Source organism: Somniosus microcephalus, chromosome 17 (genome assembly GCF_052327205.1).
Source record: "Somniosus microcephalus isolate GS21.2 chromosome 17, FLI_Smic_1.0, whole genome shotgun sequence".
Taxonomy (NCBI): Eukaryota; Metazoa; Chordata; class Chondrichthyes; order Squaliformes; family Somniosidae; genus Somniosus; species Somniosus microcephalus.
Genome location: NC_141003.1, coordinates 41504329 through 41513948, shown reverse-complemented (window position 1 = coordinate 41513948; position 9620 = coordinate 41504329).

Here is a 9620-nt window from a genome sequence, read left to right as displayed (position 1 = left end):
ACGTTTCTGCATAATTACCATTCCAGAGTTACTAGTTAAACTGGTAAAAACACAATGGAATAGCACATTTTTAAAATGTTTTTTGATAAAATTAAAATAATGAATTTCTGAAACCGAAAAATGACCAAAGAATAAAGTGAACCAAAAAAGTAAACAAGTGGTGTTAATAGTGGACCATTTTTAATGTAATAATTTGCCTTTTATTAAACCAAAATCTGATTAAACTACATAGTCATGAATTACTGGCTAAGAATGGCTAAGTGAAATATAATAATATGGAATGGAAATCCCTAATACTTAAAATTTATTTACAGATGTATTGTAAACCATTAGTGAATAGGATTTGTTTCATCTGTTGAGTTGTAACTGCACTTTAAATGTTCCTGGTTGACTCATTTGCTTATGGATAAATTGATGAATGTAAATTAATTTTATGACCTAAATGCTCCCATCAGAATATTACCGCTTTTGAAGTTGCTCCGAAAATGAGCTGATTTTGAAGCATTCAATGTCACTTAGTTGTATGGGCCTTGTCGTGCTGATAATACATAAATTCCTAATTCTTTTGCAGGTTCATTCAAGATCAGAGGAGTAGCTAATCAGTTTTCTAGAAGAGAAAGTGGGCCTTTCAATTACGTCAGCAGGAAATTATGGGAAAGCATTTGCTTATGCTTCAAAGCACTTTGGGCTTCGAGCAAAAGTACTAATGGCAGACACAGCACCAGCATCAAGGGCCACCCTAATCGCTGTAAGCATGAATATACATATTTATGGATGAACTTTAGGAAATCATAACTTTGTGAATATACAACTTTGGTGTGTCTAAAACCAAGAGGAAAAGGCAGCTTTGCTGGAAGTGAAGAGGGATGATTGTTGCTATAGCGACATCAGCTCATGCAGACGATCATATCTATCATTTCAATTCAGGAAACTTGATAGAAGGACAAGGCTCATGGTGTAGGACACTACCACGGTTGAATAGTCAGAGAAAGCAAAGTACATAAAGAAGTAGTGACAGGTGACTCTTTGAGTTTTGAAAGACTGAGGAAGGTAGGGAGTTATGTCATTTTGAGGTGCTGGAAAAGAAATGGTTAGAGTAAAAGACTATGGAGTTAGTCTCGATTTTAACAGTGAGGTGGCAAGGAGGGAGAAGTTATATTTGCCAGTGGTATTGAGAGTAGGTTACAGGTCTGATTACCTACACAGCAGCCTTGATGTGACTGTACCAGCAGGTGGCGGTACCAATCAGAGAAAATGGGATTCCCTGTACAGTTGGAGGGAGGAAAAGGAGCATATCATATTGTCCAAGTAGACAGATTACAAATTTATAGGCAAGTCTGAAATCCTATACTTGCATATTTTGGTGGGGAGTGATGGCCACAAGGGGAAAAGTTCCAAAATGTGATGTGATGTAAAGCCAAGTATTGGTCCTAATTCTCCAAAGATAATATATCTAGGTTCTTGGTCAGTCTCTTCAACTTTCACCTATGGAGGCTTCATTGAATATACATTAGAAGTCACACCACAAAAAAAGCATAAAGTAAAATGGAAAATACTTTTACACTAGGATTACAATTTTGAAAATCAGGCACGTTTAACTCTGGCATTTTATAATTGATTTCTGAATTTCCAGAAATTCTTTAGTGATGAGATTTTTGTGATTCCCCCCCCCCCCAAAAGGGGGACCAGACTTAAAGCTGTTGTGTAACCACCTAGTTGACAAGTGTGAGCTTACATCTTGTTACTGACTGATACACCACATTGGTTTGGTGATTAGTGAAACAATTTTAAAGCTCTTCTGATCAAATAAATTTAACAAGCCCCAGTAGACACCTGGGTTTAATTGGATTGTGCCTGGTTGAAAGTGCCTTTGCTGTAAAAAAAAAAAAAAAAAATTGGTCAACCACAGATGAAAAATTATTGCGATGGCTACAAGAAAACAGATCAATATGTCACTATTAATTTCGTTTGGTCTTGGTTTCTGCTTTATTGCAGTTTTAAAAAAATACAAATTTGGTGGGGAACAATGACATGAAATGTGGTGGTGACTCAACACTTTACTAAAATGCTGTTGATGACCATCTTACATATATTTAAAGTGATACAAAAGTATTTTGGTAAGATATATTTGAGATATATTTAAGAGTTGTGAATTGGCAAAATGGTTTCAGACTCTTCTGGGCAACTTGGATTTTGTCTAAGAGTATCTGAACTTGAACCATATTCAGAACTTGTATGCACAATTTGGTGCTCATTAAACTACTTCAAAATTGTAGTCATAAGAAAATGAAATGTACCACCAACTGGGCTCATAGCTTTTGAAGAGTAAAAAATTATGCTTTTGCAAGTGCCGCCACTTGTATAACATTTCTGTAATTAACAACACCTCAATTAGCTGGCGAGACTCAAGAGTTACTTCACAGGCCTTAATAAATAGCATGAGTCTTCTTTATTGTGGTTACCACAGTGGCATTAGTAATTTTAACACTGCACATTTTTATATTACAACCTAAAGTTATGGTGTAGAAGTTGAACAGATGCCATCCAAGTCGTTATTGTCTATAGTGAACAATTTGTTAAGGATCAGAACAAGATTTTCTTGCACCCCTTTGATGACATAGATTTGATTGCTGGCCATGGAAGGTAATGATCAAGTTCATCTAATTGTTTCTTTTTAAATTGGTGCTCGTGCTGCATCACATCCGAGGACAGGGTGTCTTATTCCAGGCATCCTCCCTCCCCCTATAGAATTATTGGCTATGCTGGATGTAGTACTCCCCACCTGAATGTCTGAGCTTCACATGGTCTCTTGAAGCTGTCACAGCTGACATACAGGAGAATTATATCCCATCAGTCTGTGATACTCTTAATGAGCATATCCAAGCTGTGTTGAGAAACAATTTATCATGGCTATTCTTACCAGGAAATGATTGTTTAATGGATTAATCAGCTAGTGCTAAAGTTAGACGTGAAGCATGATTTCCGAAAAGTCTGCTAATTGCATCTATATAGAACAAGTGTTTTGTTGAATGTTGAATAGCATTTTGCTATCTACAAGGCATACGGGCCTAGAAATTGGGTTGGGGCGCCAAAGTGGTGCAAAAGTCGCCTGAGCGCAGGATTTAGCGCAGCGATCGGAGTGATACCGATAGCCAGAAATTCAGTTTCAGTGCCCCTCGAGGGAGACGGGGCGAGGCTCGAGGCGCTCTGCGTCCCTCTTAGGGCGCTGAAACTGATTATCGCAGCGCAACGTGCCGCAGCGCCACACGCTGCGGCACGGCACGCTGCGGTACTGCAGGCCTTCCTCCCACTGTTAAGGGGGAGGTGCCTGCAACAGCGCGATCCCCGCTCGCGAGTGCCGGCAAATGAGCCCGGCACCAAGGAGAAGTGCCGGGCTCTCGGGAAACAGCCGGCAATGCCGCGCGGGGGGGGGGTTTAGGAGGCCGGGGACGGAGGTGCTGGCAGGCGGCTGCTGCCGAAAAAGCGGCCGCCCCGCACCTCCACCTTAACTTGCGCCGCTGCAGCAAGGCCCCGTGAACCGGGCAGCGAGCGGCGCAACTGCGGCATTCGCTACCAAATATCGCGAACGGGGCACTGCGCACACCGATGACGTCAATCGGTGGCAGCGCAGCGCAAATGCCTAATGCCACCATTAGCGCCCCTACTGAATATCGCGGGAGATGCAGCCAGTGGCGCTACAGCCACTGACTGCCTCTTTAGGCGCTAACAGGTGGCGCTACTCACCCAATTTCTCCCCCACTATATTTATGTCATAGTTCATATACATAACAAAACCTGTAGAAGTGGAGACTGAAGTCACTAAACTGAGCACCTATTTCAGTAAGCAGCATAACTAACAACTACTAACATTACCATTTTACTTCCAAAACATTAAAATGGAAACCACTGTTCTAAACCTAGAATATGTCTCATTTTGCATTTTATTAGCATCGGCCTGGAGATTCTTGAAGAAATTCCAAAGCCTGATGGGGTGGTAGTTTGTTGTGGAGATGGTGGTTTGCTTGCAGGGGTGGCTGCTGCCATCAAACTATCTGGCTGTACAACCACAAGTGTATAGGGAGTGGAACCAAAGGTAACAAACTCATACTTCAAACTATAATCAAATTTTAGCAATCAGGTATTTTGAAAGCATCACTTTCACAAATTATGCTCTCAGCAGCTTGCACCATGTACAGAAGTTTTAGTGAAAACATGCCAGTGTCTATGGATGCAAAGAGCATTGCCACAGGACTTGCTCCACCATTTGCAAGTAAGTGAAAGAGAAAATATATAGCCCTAGCTTTTGACAGTGGAGTTGTTGAACAACATTAGGATTGCAAAAAGCAGGTTGTTTTAGAGGTTCAGTATATTTGTTACAATTCCAATTTACTGGTATGCGTTTTAAAAATCTAGTAGCTGCACAGCAGGACTCGAGATACATTGCAACAATTCAAGGCATCAAAACCCAAAGTTACAAGAGAAAGTGAAATATTTAATTTAAGGTCTCACAAACTACAGGTAGACTATCCTTTATCCGAAAACCTTGGGACCAGCTGTGTTTCGGTTTTCGGAATTTTTCGGATTTCAGAAGGTTTTCTGACAACAAACACAGCTTGTAAACACTCGGGCCCTGCCTTGGAAGCGTCTCTGAAGCTGTTGCTAAGCTACAGAGACTCTTTCCACAGCCTGACTGTTTAAAAAAATGCTAGGGGAAGAAAAAAAACCCAACAAAACAGCTGCTGATTTCTGTCGTTATATCGAGGTTTCCGGCTCCCCCTGCTCTGTATCTGAATTCCTTGACTTAGCGGGGGTCTGGGGTTCAACTGCCGCCGCTAGTTGTGGGAAAGCCAGATATCGGCTGACTCCTACACTAAGCTGGCCCACAAATCAGGTCGGGGGGGGGGGGGGAGAAAAGACTATCTGATGGGCCGCTGTATTGTTGGGTTCACTCTCCCGGTACCTCCTTCACACTGCCTGGCTCGGCCTGCAATCTCCTACCCAGGAGGGAACTCTGACCCTCTGCCCTGCTCACAGGGAAAGGCAGAGCTCCCGGACCACTCCTGTCATGTTTGGCGCCACTCGGGTCATGTCGTGCGCACGATTTACGCTCCACGAAAAAACTTTCGGTTTTTAGAGGTTTTCAGTTTTCGGAAGTACGGGTAAAGGATAGTCTACCTGTAGTAGAAATATTTTATCTAGCAGTGTTTCTCAAACTTTTTATTCAACAGGTTCAAATGCATTCCAGATTTGCAGACAACGTGTGAAGGAAATCCTTTTGGTTTCAGATGATGAGTTAAAAGCAGCCGTTGCCATGCGATACAAGGTTGGCTTGGTTGTGGAACCCTCAGGAGCAGCTGCTTTTGCTGCCATTGCAAGAGAGAAAATCAGTCTAAAAGGAAAGACTGTCGTGGTTATAATAACCAGAGGAAATGTCAGTCCTGAAGAGCTGTGTCACATTATTCATTAAATTAAAAATGAAAAGACACCTTGGCCTAGGAATTCATTGACGCCACTTTTGGGGCGCTAAAGTGGGGCGTCCGCTAAAGTTTGCGTCCGCCCCCAAATCTAGGCCACTTCTCCGATATTCATTAGCTTCGCCCTACTAGTTCGGGCGAGCGCTAAAACTGCTGTTGGACGCCTCTCTTGGGGCGCTAAGCCGGAGGTGGTGATCGATAGCGCCGAGGCCGGGCGCAGCGCAGGTGCGGCCATCTCGTGACTGACAGCAGACACCCTGGCGCCGGCCAGCTCTTAAGGGGGAAGGGTCGACTGTGTCTGCTGCCACGCCCTGGATAGTGGAGCCCTCCAGCTAGGCCTGAACACTGCTGCTGGACCCAAATAGCGCCTGAAGACATGGAGAAGGCCCGTGAACGTGCGCAGCGCTTCTGAGAGCGTGATTTGAGTGTGCTGCTTGCTGCTGTGGAGAAGAGGCGCCATGTTTTGTACCCGGACAATGGCAAGAAGGCGACGGTCCGCGTCTACAGGAGAGCCTGGAGGCATGTCGCCAGCAAGCTGTCAGCCAACAGCGACGTCCCCAGGACCGGTGCCCAATGCCGCAAAAAGATAAATGACCTCAACACGCATTGTCAGGGTGAGTACCCTTTCCAATGACCTCCTCATCCTTGCATGTGCACCTCACATTATGGGCAAAGGGACCTGAAAGCTAATGGCCAGCCTTCATCCAGCAGCTATGGCACAGGCATGAGCATCAATTGCACATTCTGCACTGAACACACTGGCCAAGCTATTCCACCATGGGAGGCAGTGCACACAAGATCACGGCGACACACTGTACTTAGAGGCCGTCCTTTCTCTTGCAGGCCAAGCTGGCGAATAATCGCAGGAGCCGGACTGCGACCGGGGGAGGATGACCCCATCTCCAGCCACTCACTGACCTGCAACATCGCGTGGAGCGCCTCATGGGTCGCCGGGTGATTGGGCCCGTGGCATGTGGAGATGGCGACCCTGTTCTGGGAAGCAATGGTAAGGACATCACCTTTTGCACCTCTCTCGTCCCACTTGCGCATCAGATCTACATCCTTTGCCACTGTCCGACCAATGCGCTGAATGCCATCACTCATGCATCCCGCATTGACGCCCTCTCCTCACTCTAAAGCTACTCTTGTGCCTTCCTGCTTTCAGATGGTCAAGAGGAGGTCCCTCAACTTGCCAGTGACAGACCCTCCGAGGAGGAGCAGGAGGAGGAGCAAGAGGAAGGCGGCCCATCAGGGGAACCCTCGGCCGCGGCCACCCAGGCCAATGTAGGGGACACGTCTTCCCTGGAGGGCAGCGTGGCGGAAGTGTCGAAGGGGAGGGGAGCTCCTGGGACCTGCGTGCTGCAGAAAGGCGGGAGGGGGGTGGAAGCTCGGCGGCCTTCTCCCCAGAGGGGGGGGATGCGTCGGAGGGGAGTCCAATTGCTGGGCCCAGCGGCCTCCAGCAACGCAGGAAGGGTCGGCCAGCTCGGCGGCCTTCTCCCCAGAGGGAGAGTCCGGCCTCCAGTCAGGAGATGCTCTTCGCCGAGGAGATGGAAGGCCTCAAAGACTTGTCCGCGGACTCGGAGCGCCGGCACACGGAGCTCATGGCGGCAGTGTCATGGTTGCCTGAGTCCATCGATTCCCTCTCTCGGAGTGTGGCCGAGTTCGGGCCCTTAGAGGCCACCAGTCGGGCGGAATACCGGGCAGATCTTGCAGCGACTGGCCAGGTGATTAGTGGTGCCGTCCAGTCACTGGCTGCTCTGCTGCGGGCAGTGAACAGGTCAACACGGGCACTCACTGCTGCCACACTCGCTGTGTCAGCCAGGCATCGCCAGGGCACCCGGCGCGCTGCAGCAGCACAGCGGTCTGTCCCTCGGCAGATTGGTGCGTATGCTGCAGTGCTGGCCCGGGCGAGTGCCAGTGTCTCAGGCGACCAGCGAGCGCCTGCCATCCGCCAGCTTGCCGCCATTCCTCCAGCCGCCACTCCCCCAGTGGAGCTGCCAGGAGCTGCTGCAGCGACTGATGCTGGCCAGCCACAGCTGCAGCAATCAACAGCCGGCCGCTCGACGCCCAGACCTCGACTAGGCCGACCCCCAAGGGCATCTGCCGTCACGACATGTGCCCCTCAGGAGCCTGCCCCCAGCCTTGCAGCAGCCAATGGCCTTACTTTGAGGCGGAGCAGCAGGGCAGGCAGGGGCCACCCAAAGATGGCCAAGGCATCGCCCTAGCGGGCCAAATATTCGAATGTGTGGCCATTTGTGTTTGTTTCTTGAGGCCGAGAATTGGATGTTAGTTTTTTGAAGGCCGATGATGTGATGTTTGTTTTGGACGAAGGCCGACAAGGACGGCCATTTTAGTTGCCCTATTTTGTTAATCCTCCCCAGGTTGTGGGAGCGAGTAATGTGTTGGAGTGTTTTTTGGGGGTTTCCTCTGTTTTTGGTTTTCATGTGGGAAGGGCCCAGAGTTTGTACAATAAAGCTGTTTATTTATTCACATTGTCCATGTTTGATCTTTGAAGTGTTTGTTGCCTTAACCGGCTGAGGGCTTGCGGAGCGGCTGCAATCATGTTCTATCATTGGCACAAGCTATTCCCTGACAGGGGGCCTAGAAGTGACGTTCAATAAGCCGACGACGGGCGGCCCTTGGACCTTGTGCGTCCCTCCTGGGCTGGTACTCCTCGTCCTCATGCTCCTCCTCCCGAGGTGGTGGTCCAACGTGAGGCGGCAGTGCCCGAGTCCTGCGGATAGCCAGGTTGTACAGCATGCAGCAAACGACGACGAATTGGGAGACTCGATCCTGCGAATACTGGAGGGCTCCCCCGGAGCGATCGAGACAGCGGAACCGTTGCTTGAGCACGCCGATTGTTTGTTCTATGAGGTTCCTCGTCGCTTGATGGCTCTCGTTGTATGCTTCAGCAGGGGTCGTGGGCGCGCGGAGCGGGGTCATGAGCCAGGTACACAAAGGATAGCCTTTGTCCCCGATAAGCCATCCTCTTGGGGGAGGCTGTGCCTGGAACATGTCAGCCACAGTTGTCTGTCGCAGGATAAAGGCATTGTGGCTGCTGCCTGGAAAGCGGGCATTGACAGCTAGGATGCGCTGCCTGTGGTCACACACCAGCTGTACATTGAGGGAATGGTAGCCCTTCCGGTTGCGGTAATCCTCGGTATGCTCAAGAGGTGCCCGCAAAGCCACATGCGTGCAGTCAATGGCGCCCTGCACCATGGGGAAGCCCGCTACTCTTGCAAACCCCACTGCACGCTGCTGCTGCTTGTCCAGGGTCATGGGGAAGGAGATAAATTGATGTCTCCTTCTGAAAAGGGCTTCGGTCACCTGGCGGATGCAACAATGCACGGCGAACTGGGAGATGTTAGCGATGTCCCCAGTAGCGGATTGGATGGAGCCGGAGGCATAGAAGTTGAGAGCCACCGTCACCTTCACTGCCACCGACAGACGTCCTGCGCATCAGCTGTGGCTGCAGATCTCTGAAGCAACCGGCAGATGTCTGCAACCACCTCCCTTCAGAAATCGCAGCCTAACACATCGCGGCAGACATGGTCAGATAGGAGGTCTGTTGGCGGTATAGCCTGTGTGGGTAAGGTCTCAGTTGGCGACGCCTGTTGCCCCCTCTGCGTCTAGCCAGGGCTGCCACTCTCACGGCGTCTGTAAGCCCTTCTGGCATAAGGCTGAAATTCAGCGTTGCCACCCAACGCAGCCCCCATTATATGCTGGCAAACACTGAGCTCTGAATGAAGGCTAAGATAATTGGTAAGCTCTGGCCTGAGCCAAAAATACCTGTCCAAGTGTTGGTCCAAAAGCAGTAAACTCTCCTCCTTGGTCTCTGTCCAAAAAACCGTTGCACAAGAGTGAATGCTGCAAAATGGCTGGCCTTTATACTGCTGGGTAAGTGCCCTTTAATTAGCGCTCCCCCCGGCCCGGCTGGCCTGTGTACCGTTCCACTTCACAGTCGCTCGGGACGCCTGGCGCACAATGGGCCGGCGCGAGTGAAGTTCCGGTTTGGGGCGCACAAAGGGCGTTGCACTATTATATGACGTCATGATCTGCGTGCGCAGCAGGGCGCGCGCGCGCTAAGACTTTGCGCCGGCGCTAAATGTGTCCTGAAGTTGGGGAAGAGGCGCAGATCGCGCTGCG